General features: G+C 47.3%; 1 protein-coding gene and 1 pseudogene across 1 annotated transcript in view; both read left to right on the top strand.

Annotated features, from left to right (window-relative positions):
• The window catches only part of ARPC3 (actin related protein 2/3 complex subunit 3), a 133,273-nt gene that overhangs the window by 29,491 nt on the left and 89,331 nt on the right, over positions 1–14,451 (top strand). The window lies entirely within an intron of this gene.
• Positions 2,197–14,083, top strand: LOC130016451 (GPN-loop GTPase 3-like; annotated as a pseudogene).

Here is a 14,451-nt window from a genome sequence, read left to right as displayed (position 1 = left end):
AGCGGGTGGCTGTGCAGCTGGTACTCGAGAGATCAGTGTTGGCGCTGTCCTTGGACACGGAGCCAAGTATGCTTTCAGAGCTGGAGCTAAAGAATCAATAAGAGAAAAGGTCGCCCAGAGGGCTCCTTCCATGGATTCTCCAAAGCTGACCCCAACAGGGAGCCCACAGGAACGGGAGACCATGGGCCCACCTCACGGGGGTTTCCTCTGGAGGCCTCCCCGGAATGGGCTCTCCGACCTGTGACTCTCCTTTCCCACACCAGCCCCCAGGACACCTCTAGGTGGGCCTTTTCCCATTCCCCTTTTTCTTGTGCATATACGCACACCCCTTGGTTCTTACCCGTTTTCTTCTGGTGCTCTGAGTCTTGTTCTCTGCCATATGTGTGAGGCCATGGCATTGAAGGCGGTGCCCTTTGGGGAGTTGACACTCCTTGGCCAATCTCAACTTTCTGCTTAGATGGTGTCTGGCTCTGCTTGGTGCTGGCTGATTCCAGACTTTCTTCAGAGGAACTGGACCCAGAGGATATGTAGAAGATCTTCTCTCTCTCCTGTGGGCTGCTCTGCGGAGGGAGCGTCTCTCTCTCCTGTGGGCTGCTCTGCGGAGGGAGAACCACAAAGGCTCAGCTCCAGAAGTGCTGCTTCCCCCTCCCTTCTGAGTTCCTCCCTGCTGGTGGACCTGCATCTACACAGGCCTCCCATAGGAATGGGATTGAAACAATCAAGGTTAGAAAAGTCTTGGCCAAAGAGCACCTTCTAGTGCCAACTCAGTGAGCAGTGACCTGGCCTTGGGGGCTAGATTTGATGACTCACCTGGTAGGAGAGGCTGCCCTCAAGATGATCTCACAACACACACAGAGACACACGTACATACACAAATACACATACTCACACACAGACCATCTTCAGTACACACTCAAATTTACTCTCTCCAATAAACACGTTCACACCCGGGTGTGCACACTCTTCCACACACACACAGCTTCTGCGCCATCACACTCAGGGAGGTGATGAAGACTGATCACGGTCATCAGTGCTGGGCTGCCCGGGCCAGTTCCTGCTGACCTGAACTAGCGGCTGTCTTCGAGAAGAATTCCGGGGAGTTCTCCAATGAGTCCTCACCCAGTTTCTGAATCTTTTCAGTGTCCTACACTTGGGGGTTTTACAACCACGATTTCTTGGTAAACAGCAAAACATGTTTGGGGTCTGTGCGTTTCCGCAGTGAACCAAGTAATGAGTATGGGGGCAGTTGGGGAGGCTGCAGAATGTCTGGTTGCATCACAAAGAGAGGTCGGTGATTTCATCGAGTGCATCACAGAGAGGACAGGTCAGCTGTGGCCCTGCAGCAGGGCTTGCTCTCTGTGCAGCCCCTTCTGGGCTGCTGCTTCTCTCCCTCTTCCCACAAGTCCTGTCCATGTGGTGAACTCAAGGCCCTGGGGAGAGCAGGGAGCAGATACTTGAAAGAATGTGCTGCTAAAAAGTTATTTTCCTTTTTCTTAAAATGTAGGTGTACTGCTATTTATTCGGCCACTGATTAGCTTATTGAATTGGGCATGAACTCCACCTTACTCTCTTTTTTTCATTTTTTATCATTGTCTTTATTGAATCGCTCCAACCTCCCAATTTTTTTATTTTATAAAGTGTTTTACAATATTTGATTACATTCAATATTCAGACTCCAATTCCACCACCATTACACCTTCTCAGCACCACATTTCGGGTAGTTCTATCCCGAACCCCAATCCCTGTCCCAAAGCAGAACTGAAATAATCTATTCTCTTGTATTGTTTGATATGATAAACTGCCAGGGCACTGGAGTGATAGCACAGTGGGTAGGATGTTTGCCTTGCACGCGGCGAAACTGGGTTCGATTCCCAGCATCCCATATGGTCCATTGAGCACTATTAGCCAGGGATAATTCCTGAGTGCAGAGCCAGGAGAAATTCCTGTGCATCGACAGGTATGACCCAAAAACAAACAAACAAAAATCGCTAAAAATGCTATAAAAAAAAGTATCCTTAGAGGAAAGAGTGTGTATTCTACCCAGGGGCCGTTAAGCCCTTCTGTAAGAGATTACTAACATGTTGTAAAAGATTGAGCCTTGTGTGTTTATATATATATATGTGTGTGTGTATATATGTATCTATAAAATATATATATGTATTTCCCTCTAAGATTGGTTGCCTGCTACTTTGAACCATGTCAGATGTGGTACAGTTGTTTTTGAGTATGAGCTCCCGCATTTTTTTGCTTTTGGGGTCACATCTGGTTGTGCTCAGGGCTGACTCCTGGGTCTGTGCTCAGGGATCACTCCTGGCAGGCTTCCAGGATGGTCCGGGGAATGAAAGCGAGACAGCCTTGTGTGAGGGGAGTGTCCTGCCCTCTGGACTCTCCGTGTCCCCGCTCCAGGGCCCCTTTAGTTCCACAGCCTTTGTTTTTGGGTCATACCTGGCACTGCACAGGGGTTTCTCCTGGCTCTGCACTCATGAATTACTCCTGGCGGTGCTCAGGGGACCATACGGGATGCTGGGAATCGAACCCGGGTCAGCTGAGCGCTACCCACTGTGCTATGCTCCAGACCCTATTCTCATTTTTAAAGGGAAATAGAACCCAGAAAGGTTGAGCATGCAGGGCCTTGCACACACCCAATCTGGGTTCAATCTCCAAACCATGTAAGCCCCTCTGAATACCGCTGGCTGTGGCCCCAAAATCAAGGGCGGGGGGACAATTCTTACCTTTCAATCATACTTACCCCACCTGATAGCAGTGCGGAGACCATCGGCCAGGGATAAGGACACTGACTGGAAAGATGCCGCTGGCCCGAGGTCAGTGTGGCCACAGTAGGGCTGAATCTGCACTGCATGCAGTTCCCTGATGCCCAGCCCCGGGTTGGGTCTTTTCCCTGGTTTCAGTCTGTTTCTTGGGGGATTATGGCTTAGTTTGGACCTTAGCAAACACTGAGCTGGGGCTGTGGGGGTTCGTCTGGTGGTGTTGGGTCTGTCTGAAGCTCTGACCCCTCCTGCCTCCCGGTCCACAGAGCACCTACTGTGCCACCATGGTCCAGCACTGTGAAGCCCTCGGCCGTTCTGTCCAGGTGGTGAACTTAGAACCTGCGGCAGAGCATTTCAACTATGATGTGATGGCTGGTGAGTCCCGGGCGCAGCCTTCCCTCTCCTTGGGGGCCCTGAGGCAGTGATGCCCCCTGCTTCTGGGGAGGCACAGAAGCTGAAAACTTCCTTCAGTCTGATCCCTGCTTTCATGGTAGACAGCAGAACATCATGTGTTAGCATCCACTTATTGATGTGCTTGTGACAGTTCCCTTTGTTTCTCTTAATAAAAAGTGAGATGGCACGAGTCTTGCTTTAAATTCTTACTCAGAGGGGATTGAACTCAAGCTGGAAGCATGCAACGCAAGCACCTTAAGTCTACTCTGTCTGGCCCTTCCTTTTCCTGATGCTCGGGTGACTCCTGGCTCTGCACTCAGGAATAACTCCTGGTGGTGCTTGGGGAGACCATATGCATGCCGGGGATTGAACCCTGATCGACAGTGTGCAAGGCGAACACCCTATCCACTGTACTATCCCTCCTTGCCCTGTCCCTTGCTTCACCTCTTTTATTTTATTTTGCTTTTTGGGTCACACTCAGCAATGCACAGGGTTTACTCCTGGTTCATGTCCTCAGGAATTACTCCTGGCTGTGCTCAGGGGACCATATGGGATGCTGGGAATTGAACCTGGGTTGGGCCGCATGTAAGGCAGACGCCCTACCCGCTGTGCTATCGCTCCAGCCCCACTTCACTTGTTTTAGAACAGATATTTTATATGCACAGTATTGAGAATGCAAAAGGTACATGAGAGTGTGCAGAAAAGGGTCAGTCCAACCTCTTGCTTCCTCTGAGTCTTAGAATATTACCTAATGCTGTAGTGTTATTCCTTAACATCTTTGCACAGAATTAAGTGTGGAGGCCAGGAAGACAGTAGAGGGGTTCGGAGCAAATAATTGGCACATACACGGTGCTGTTTTAATGCCCAGCACTGCAGGGCCCCCTGAGCACTGTTGGGTACTATAGTCCTGTAGCCCCTAAGCCCCTCCAGGTGATCATCTCACTTTTGGGCGCTGGTGTTTGCTTTCTGGCCCCTGGGCCTCCTGAACTCTGCCTGGGAGGCCAAAGGGGAGAAAAAAAATCAGAGGCCAAGGTGCTAACTTAGAGGGATGTAGAGCAAGTTTCGGGATGCCCCTGACCACCAGCTGTGGTTGCAAAACCAAAGGAAGAAAGAGATCAAAATACAGTACAAGAATTGAAGCATTTGGTTTAACTGTTGGGGGTCGCTACTGGCTCTGCTCCTGCAGGGCTTACGTGTGGGTGGAATTTGAACTGGGCCTAAATCCTTCTTGTCTCTTTGGCCTTTTATTTTGTATTGGGGCCGCATCTGGTGGTGCTCAGAGTTTGCTGCTGACACTGCTGTCACTCAAGGGTGTGTGCCCTGCCCTTATCATTTATAAGTACAACTACTAGCCTTCTAAGAGTACTGCCCCTTGTGTTTCTGGTTTAAGTCTACCTGGGAGACTGTAATGCATCATTACTTGAGAGTGGGATTCCCTTGACAACTGTTATTTATTTAGTTTTTTTTTCTTTTCTTGAGGGTTGGGGTGGGGTTTGGGCCACACCCAGCTGTGTTCTGCACTTCTGGCTCTGTGCCCAGGGATCACTCCTGGTCAAGCTGAGGTAGTATATAAGGTGCCAGGGATTGAACCTGGGTTGTCCACAGGCAAGACAAGCGCCATACCCACTGTTCTATTCCTCAGGCCCCTGTTTGTTGTCTTTTTCTTTTTTTTTTTTTTCTTTCTAGCCCCTGTTCAGTTTTTGTGGATACTGTCACAGTTGTAATATTTACTAGTGAATGTAAATATTTTGGAATGGGCACTCATTTTCTGTTTATTCTTTGCAGACATCTGGGAACTGATCGAGGTGGATGATGTGCTGGAGGATGGCTCCCTGCGCTTCGGTCCCAATGGAGGACTGGTGTTTTGCATGGAGTATTTTGCCAATAACTTTGAGTGGCTGGAGAACTGCCTTGGCCATGTCGAGGATGACTACATCCTTTTTGACTGTCCAGGTAGCTCAGTAATTAGATTGTCATCTTCCCTGAGTTGTGCAGTTCTGTCCTTGGTGGGAGAAAGTGAAATTAGCATCTCATTTACTTTTACCCCAGATTCTTAGACAGTGGACTGTCATCCCATGAGGGTCTGTGGAACGTCTGTTTGTTTTCTTCTGTCTGGGGGCCACATCCACAGGTGCTAGGGGCTGGGGCTGTTCCGAACTCCATTATCAGGAGGTTGCTCCCAGCCTTGCATGGGGACCAAAGCATGCTGGGAACTGAGCCCAGGCTTTCTGCATGCAGAGCATATGCTCAGCCTGTTGTTTCTTGGGCCCCAGGTCATGCAGCTTTTTTTTTTTTTTTGCTCTACAGGTCACACCTGGTGATGCTCAGGAATCACTCCTGGCAGTGCTCAGGGGACCATATGTGATGCTGGGAATCGAACCAGAGTTGGCCGTGTGTAAGGCCCTACCTGCTGTGTGTAAGGCCGTGTGTAAGGCCCTACCTGCTGTGCTATCACTCCTGCTTCGGTCATGCAGCTCTTGAAAGGTTTGCTTTAGAGCTAGAGAGACAGAAGGATGGGTAGGATGCTGTGGCCGACACAGGTTCAGTCCCTGGCACCATATATGGTTCCATGAATACTAGTGGGTATGGGCCAAAACCAAGGGTTTTTTTGTTTGTTTGTTTGTTGTTTAGGGCCATAGTAAGCAGCTAAAGCCCTTGCCTTACATTCTGCCAGCCCAAGTTTGGATCCCTGGTACCACATAGGATTCCCCAAGCACTGTCAGGAGTGACCCTTTAGTACAGAGTCAGGAATCCTCCCCGAATATCAGTGGGTGTGGCCCAAACTTCCTCCCCTCAAAATAAGAGAATAAAAATTTGTTTTAAAATCTGTCATTGTCGGGGCTCGAGCGATGTGATAGCACAACGGGTAGGGCATTTGCCTTGCATGCGGCCAACCCAATTCAAATCCCAGCATCGCTTATGGTCCCCTGAGCACCGCTAGGAGTGGTTCCTGAGTGCAGAGCCAGGAGTAACCCCTGAGCATCTCTGGGTATGACCCAAAAAGCAAAGTTTACGGTAACAAAGTAATAATAATAAATAAATAAATAAATAAATAAATTATATCCCTGTGACTGTCCTCCCGTTGTTCATTGATTTGCTTGAGCAGGGCAGTAACTTCTCCATCCTGAGACTTGTTACTGTGTTTTTCATATCGAATATGTCACAGGTAGCTTGACATGATTTGCCATGTGTGCAAGGTACTCTTGGTAGCTTGCTGTGCTCTCCAAGAGGGGCAGAGGAGTTGAACCCGGTTTGGCCGGACTGGCTGCACGCATGGCAAATGCCCTACAGCTGTGCTATCACTCCAGCCCGTTTTAAAATCATTTTTAATAATTTTAGTGCAACCGGCCAACATGGCCGACTCGAGTTCAATTCTTCCGCCCCTCTTGGAGAGCCCGGCAGGCTACTGAAGAGTATCTCGCCTGCACAGCAGAGCCTGGCAAGCTCCTCGTGACATATTCAATATGCCAAATACAGTAACAATTGTCACAATGGAGATGTTACTGGGCCTGCTCGAGCAAATCGATGAACAACAGGAGGACGGTGATGATGATGATGACAGTATATTTTCTTTGTATGCCCCTTTTACGTACATGTGCACCCAGAGTTGCTTAAAAAATTCCTGGGTGGGCCAGGGGAGCTGGTGTGATAGTACAATGGGTTGGGCATGTTTGCCTTGCATGTGGCTGACCCGGAACCCCAGCACCCATATGGTCCCCCGAGCATTGCCAGGAGTAATTCGTGAGTGCAGAGCCAGGGGTAAACCCTGCGCATCACCAGGTGTGACCCCAAATGAAAAAGAAAATATTGGAGTAGCCAGAGAGATACGACTATGGGTAGGGCACTTGCCTTGCACACGACTAAGGTGATCCCTGTTACCCTATATGGTTCCTGGAGCCTGCCAAGAGTCATCCCTGAGCACAGAATCAGGAATAAGCCCTGAGCACTATCAGGTAGTCCCCCAAACAAAAAACAAACTAAAATTGAATATAGTATAGGGCTAGAGAGATAGTGGGCTGGGGACATGCTTTACATGTAATGGGCCTTGCATGTAGGACTCTGAGTAGCCTCGAGCCCTCCCAGCAGTTTCGGAGAGACCCTCAAGCATCCCCACCTGCGGCTTAAAACAAGCAAAATTGAATATATTACTTGTAGGGACTGACTTCCTTTAAAAAAATTTGGGGGGCACCGCGGGTGCCGTATCTGATGATGCTCAGGGGTTACTCCTAGCTCCTGTGCTCAGGAATTACTCCTGGCTGTGCTCAAGGGACCCTATGGGATCGAACGCAGGTTGGCTGTGTGCAAGGCAAGTTCCCACCCTCTATACTATCTCTCAAGCCCCTTAAGACAGTTTATGGAGAAAGTTTTTGTCCCATCATTGATGGTTAAATGTATTTTATGTTTATAATAAGCTTGTGTTCTTGTAGGTCAGATCGAGTTGTACACACACCTGCCCGTGATGAAACAGCTGGTTCAGCAGCTGGAACAGTGGGAGTTCCGTGTCTGTGGAGTGTTTCTTGTTGATTCTCAATTCATGGTGGAGTCGTTCAAGGTTTGAAACTATACCTGTCCTTGATTTTCAGTCTCCGGCACAAGCAGAGTACAAATACCTTTAGTCATAATTGTTTAATTGTTAACAGTTCCTGAACTATACCCAGGAGTGACTTGAAACTTATGTTTGTTAAATTAATATGCCAGACGAGACGAGATCGGGCGCGTACAGGGTGGTATGGCCATAGGCTGGAGCGATAGCACAGTGGTAGGGCATTTGCCTTGTGCAGAGCCAGCCTGCCTGAGCCAGGTTCGATTCCTCCGCCCCTCTTGGAGAGCCTGGCAAGCTACGGAGAGTATTCAATATGCCAAGCACAGTAACAAGAAGTCTCACAATGGAGACGTTACTGGGCTCGCTCGAGCAAATCAATGAACAACGGAAAGACAAAAGAAAAAATAAAAGAAAATAAATTAATATGCCAAGAAGATGGCTCCAGTGGCAGAGCACAGAGCTGGTGTGTTTCGAGGCCCTGAGTTTGCCCCTTGCGCACTGTTCAGTGTAGTTCTAGTGGTCCCCAGCTATCAGCTGTCACCTTCAGGAGTCGTCCTAGGGCGGTGTCAGAAGTAAGTCCCAAGCACCACTGTGTGTGGCTCCAAAACGAGAAAAATAAAAAGCTGGAGGCTGGAGAGATAGTACAGTGGGTAGAGCTCTTGCCTTGCATGTGGCCCGCCTGGGTGTCATTCCTGCCGTACTGCCACCGGGCCCCCTTAGCCGCTCCAGGAGTGATCCTTGACCGCAAAGCTCAGAGTACTACTGGGAATTCCCCAAAACTGAAAGGGAGGGCGTTTGGTTCCGTCTCCGGTGCCCATATGGTTCCCCAAGCCACTAAGGAGTAACTCCTGAGTGCAGAGCCAGAAGTGACCCCTTAGTAATATGAGGGGATTGTGTGACCCAGAAACCCAAAAGGAAATACCCACCAGGGGAGGTGGAGAGCGACCATGAGAGAAGATAACGTTAGAGGGTCAGAAATAGTACAGCGCTTCCCAAAAATATATAAATAAGTAAATTTTAAAAATGGGGGCTGGAGTGATAGTACTGCGGGTAGGGCCTTGCACACAGCCAATCCAGGTACGATTCCTAGCATGCCTCAGCACCACTAGGAGTAATTCCTGAATGCAGAGCCAGGAGTAACCCCTGTGCATTGCCAGGTATTACCACTCTCCCCCCCCCCCCCAAAAAATAGTACAGGGCTTAAGGTGCTCGCCTTGGTGTGGCCCACCTGCTTTTAATCCCTGTCACTACATGTTTCCTCAGTGCTGAACTCAACCCCAGCTGCCTCCTGAACACTTTAAAATATTGTTGAGTGGAGAAGTGTGGTCACTGTAGATCGCGTTTCTCCTTCCCACCTCACCTTTAGAATCCTAAGGTCAGCTATTGGCCCAGCAGTCTTCTGTTAGGTCCAGCCTGGCAGTGCACAGGGCTCACTACTGGCGCTGTGCTGAGGAATCACTTAGGTAGTGGTCTGGGAACCCTGTGGAGTGCTGGGCTAGAACCTGGGCTGACCAGGCGCAAGGCAAGTGCCTTAAAGCCTAGACTCTTGCTTGGGCCCCAATCTTAGCGTTTCTCCTATTTAGGTGGGTTTTGTTCCAGTGGGGATCAGAAACCTTTTGTTTGGACACTGTTGGTGACAACTGATTCATTGTCCCTTTCCTGCTTCCTCTTTCAGTTTGTTTCTGGCATCTTGGCAGCCTTGAGTGCTATGGTATCTCTAAAATCCCGCAAGTTAACATCATGACAAAAATGGACCTGCTGAGTAAAAGAGCTAAAAAGGAAATTGAGAAGTAAGTTCACTATAATTAAGGTCTCATTTGCAGTGCTGAACCTTTTTCGTTTCACTTCGATTGTCAGTCTACAAATAAAGTGTTTAGGATTCTTTCATTCACCAGTCTCTCATTTTTAAAGGTTTCTAGATCCAGACATGTATTCTTTATTAGATGATTCTACAAGCAACTTCAGAAGCAAAAAATTTAAAAAATTGACTAACGCCATATGTGGGCTGGTAAGACTTTGTATTTTTACAATTTTTGGTGGTGGGGGTCGTTTGCCTCCTGTGCTGGGGGGCCTAGGGACCGCTCTGATTATTGGCCAACCAGACTAGTAGTGGTCAGTGCTGGGGCCCAGAGGGCCGTACCAGTAGTACTGGATGCTTCCTGGCTCTACGCAGCAATGCTCAGGATGCCATCTGGTGCCAAGAATCAAGCCCTGTGCTAATCCCTGGGCTGATGAGTTTTGCAAGTGTTTGGGGTTGTTGTGGGTTGTTTTTAAGGTTTGAGGGCCACACCCGGTGGTGCTCAGGGGCTGTTTCTCCCCTGTGCCTGGTGGACCATATGTGGTGCTAGGTGTTCAAACTGAGGTGTGTGGGGTGCAGGCCAGTTGTAACCCCTGTTGTAGCTCTTCATCACCTCCCCCCGCACCTCCCTAGACCCATATTTTTCTTAATGGTCTTGTCACATGCTTCCACACCCCCTGGCAGTGACCACCATGTGGACGACACAGACCAGCGCATTTCTTTTTATAGGGGAGCAGCATGTTGGGAGCAGTGGGCTGTCTGCTTCGAAGTTAGTATAGAAGTAGGGAGAGAGCTCAGTGGGCAGCACCACAGGCTTTGCAAACAAGGGGCCCAGGGTTATCTCTGGCACCATATGGTCGCCACCAGCGTTGTCTGGATGTGGCCTCCCCTCACCTCTGAAAAAAGTTGTCATTTGTTCTAGCAGAGAGGGCAGGAGGCCACACTGAGCAGTGGTCAGAGTTTATTCTTGGCTCTGCCTCCCTAAATCATTCCTGGTGGGCTCCGGGAGCATATGGGATGCAGGGGATCGAACCCGGGTGTATCCCTTGCCTACGTGCAAGGCAAGCGCCCACCTCAGTGTACTAGCTCTCCCGTCCCACAGCAGAGAAATTCTGCAATGTCTTTTTTCCCTGGCCACTTGGCACATCAGAATTGCCTGTACCCTTCTAAAATTTTCAGTGGTGGTTGAATGCAGATAAATTACTATAAAAGAAGTCTCAGTCTCTGGTTGGGTCTGGAGCGATAGCACAGCAGGTAGGGCGTTTGCGTTGCATGGGTCCGACCCGGGTTTGATTCCTAGCATCCCATAGGTCCCCTGAGCACCAACAGGAGTTATTCCTGAGTGGATGAACCAGGAGTAACCCTCGTGCATCACCGGGAATGACCCAAAAATTTTAAAAAAGTCTTTATTTAAGTAATATTGTAAAGTTACTAGTGTTCCAATAGGTCAGAGGTCATAAAAAAATTAATGCTGATTTGCTGTTGTTCTGTCTGCTCCTCAATGCACAGGCATAGATGGTATTAATTAGACTACCAATGTTCACACTCAAGCGTCAGTTGAATGACCTTTCTGAAATCTCTAATTTGTAGATTGATGACTACAGTATGGTCCGATTTTTGCCTTACGATCACTCAGATGAAGAAAGCATGAACATTGTATTACAGCATATTGATTTTGCCATTAAGTACGGAGAAGACTTGGAATTCAAAGAACCCAAGGTAATTTCTGACGATTTAGATTTGCCAGGGCCAGAGACCGGCGCAGAGGGAAAGACCATTCTCTGACTCCCCTAGGCTGACGCTGGGTCAGTTCCCTGTTTCATGTCTGGTCCCTGAGCACAGAGCCAGGATTGCCCTGAACACCTCTGCCCTCCTGTTTGATCTAAGCAGCTCCTTAAGTTAAGGTCTTGGGTACAGCAAGAGCCTGGCCCCTTCTGGCTGATCTCTGGGTGTGGCTCAAGAACTCAAAACCAAAAAAAAAAAAGAGTAACCAAAATATAAATAAATAAACATAAATAAACAGGTCCTGGGAGCTTGGTGTGATAATCTCTGTATCCTGGCAGTTGTTGGGGTTACATGGCAGTTGGTGGGTGTAACTGTCTAGCTACTGGAAGGTCCAGTCCCAAACCGTGTAGGCTTGGAGATCTCAGCCCTGGGTGCCCCACACCTGGGTTACTCTGCCAGTTCCTTTATGCGTGAAGCTCATCCAAGCGTGTGGAGAGTGGTCTCAGCATGACTTTGGCCTGGTGCCGGAGGTCTTCTGCTGTTGGTCCTGGTGAGGACAGTCATGCACGGGGTAGGAGTCTCTGCCTTGTTCTCTCCCGGGAGCTTCGTGTGATAATCAAGTGATAATCAAGTGATTATCGGTGATTCATTAAAAAGTAAAAATTTTTTTAAAAAAAGTAAAAATGGAAAAATTTAAAAATGTGATTTTTAATTAAAATTAAAATTTAATTAAAAATTAAAATTAAATTTTAATTTGATTTTAAATTTAATTTATTAAATTCATTAAAAAGTGAAATATTTTAAAAAACAAAGTAAAAATGGAAAAATTAAAAAATGTAATTTTAATTTGCTCGAGCGGGCCCAGTAACGTCTCCATTGGAGACTTTGTTTTTACTGTGTCTGGCATATCGAATACTCTCGGTAGCTTGCCGGGCTCTCCGAGAGGGGCAGAGGAATCGAACTCGGGTCGGCCATGTTGGCCGCTTGTAAGGCGAACGCCCTACCCGCTGTGCTATCGCTCCAGCCCTTAGAATTAAATTTAATTAAAAATTAAAAAATGTAAAATTATTAAAAATTTTAAAAAATCAAATGTAGCATGAAGTGTTTGGCATCAATAACATCCCAAAAGTGAAGGTTTCTAGTCTATAACAAGTATGATTGTCTGTGTATCTGAAAACTTGAGTGCTTTAATGATTGATGATTATAATTGAATATATATGTATATAATTTGGAAAAATTTTCCACACAAATGGCTTGCATAGATGAGAAAGCTGCGATATGATTGTGAAAATAATCTATATGTGTAAAAGGTGATGACAGTATGAAATGCCACGTTAGTCTAATTACCATGCTGTACAATAGTTATTAGCACCTAATTAAATGCACATTAGAACAACTCATTTCACATCAAGATGGTAATGTCTTATGATTATAAAAATATATACGGCAATAAAGCATCTACATTTCTAAAAAAAAGATTAAAAATTTTAAAACTGAAATTAAATTTAAGAAAAGAAAAGAAAATGGGAGTTGATGGGGAGCCGGGCGGTGGCACTCTGGGGGACGAGCAGAGTGTGTTTATTCCACAATAACTTATTCCCTACCACCCTCATTTTTTAAAATTATTATTATTATTATTATTATTATTTGCTATTGGATCACACCCGGTGATGCACAGGGTTTCCTCCTGACTCTGCATTCAGGAATTCCTCCTGGTGGTGCTCAGAGGACCATAGGGGATGCTGGGAATCAAACCTCGCGGGCCACTTGCAAGGTAAATGCCCTGCCTACTGTCATATCGCTCCAACTCCCCAATTTTTTTTATTTTATAAAGTGTTTTACAATAGTTGATTACATTCAATACTCAGACTCCAATCCCACCACCATTACACCTTCTCACCACCATATTTCGGGTAGTTCTATCCCGAGCCCCAATCCCTGTCCCAAAGCAGAACTGAAATAATCTATTTTCTTGTATTGTTTGATATGAAAAACTGCCAGCGCTGGAGTGATAGCACAGTGGGTGGGACGTTTGCCTTGCAAGCGGTGAAACTGGGTTCGATTCCAAGCATCCCATATGGTCCCCTGAGCACCATTAGCCAGGGATAATTCCTGAGTGCAGAGCCAGGAGAAATTCCTGTGCATCGACAGGTATGACCCCCCCACCCCAAAAAATCGCTGAAAATCCTATAAAAAAGTATCCTTAGAGGAAAGAGTGTGTATTCTACCCAGGGGCCATTAAGCCCTTCTGTAAGAGATCACTAACATGTTGTAAAAGTTTGAGCCTTGTGTGTTTATATATATATAGCACAGCGGTAGGGCGTTTGCCTTGCACACAGCCAACATGGCCAACCCGAGTTCGATTCCTCCACCCCTCTCAGAGAGCCCGGCAAGCTACCGAGGGTGTCTCGCCCGCACTGCAGAGCCTGGCAAGCTACCCATGACGTATTTGATGTGCCAAACACATTAACAACAAAGTCTGCAGTGGAGACGTTACTGGACCCGCTCGAGCAAATCGATGAACAACGGGAGGACAGTGATACAGTGAATCAAAACCCTGGTTGCAGATTACGTGGCTTTCGTGCTCCAGAACCTGATGGTGCTTTGGGCCCCTGGTTCAGAAAAGGCAAGTGTCCCACCCCCTGTGCTGTCTCGTTCGCCCCAATTTTGTTCATGAATATCTATTAGCAGTACTACTGAGGATTATAGAGCATTGCCTGAACAGTAGGTAAATACATACTGGGTCTGCGGAGAAATCAATGTATTTTCTAATTTGTGTTTTATTTATATCAGGAACATGAAGATGAGTTGTCTTCTATGTTGGATGAATATTTTCAAGAATGCCAGAACAAATGAAGAGTATGTTACGATGCAACTGGATGCGGGGCTGGAGTGATAGCACAGTAGGTAGGGCGTTTCCCTTGCACGCGACACACCTGGGTTCGAATCCCAACATCCCATATGGGCCACCGAGCGCCGCCAGGAGTAATTCCAGAGTGAAGAGCCAGGAGTAACACTTGTGCTCTCCGGGTGTTACCCAAAAACCGAAAAAAAAAAAAATAGGCAACTGGATGCTTGTGAAGAGTAGTAATCACAATTTATTTAAATGAAAATATAACAGATAAAGTAAAAACAAAGAATAAAAATCATAAAATATACCAAGGCAACATACTCATTGGTGGGAGGGTCTCCAGACAGAGACACTGATGTGAGACCCTGGGCTT

This window comes from Sorex fumeus, unplaced genomic scaffold (assembly GCF_029834395.1).
Source record: "Sorex fumeus unplaced genomic scaffold, SorFum_2.1 ptg000155l, whole genome shotgun sequence".
Taxonomy (NCBI): Eukaryota; Metazoa; Chordata; class Mammalia; order Eulipotyphla; family Soricidae; genus Sorex; species Sorex fumeus.
This window is presented reverse-complemented; position numbering and strand designations above follow the sequence as displayed.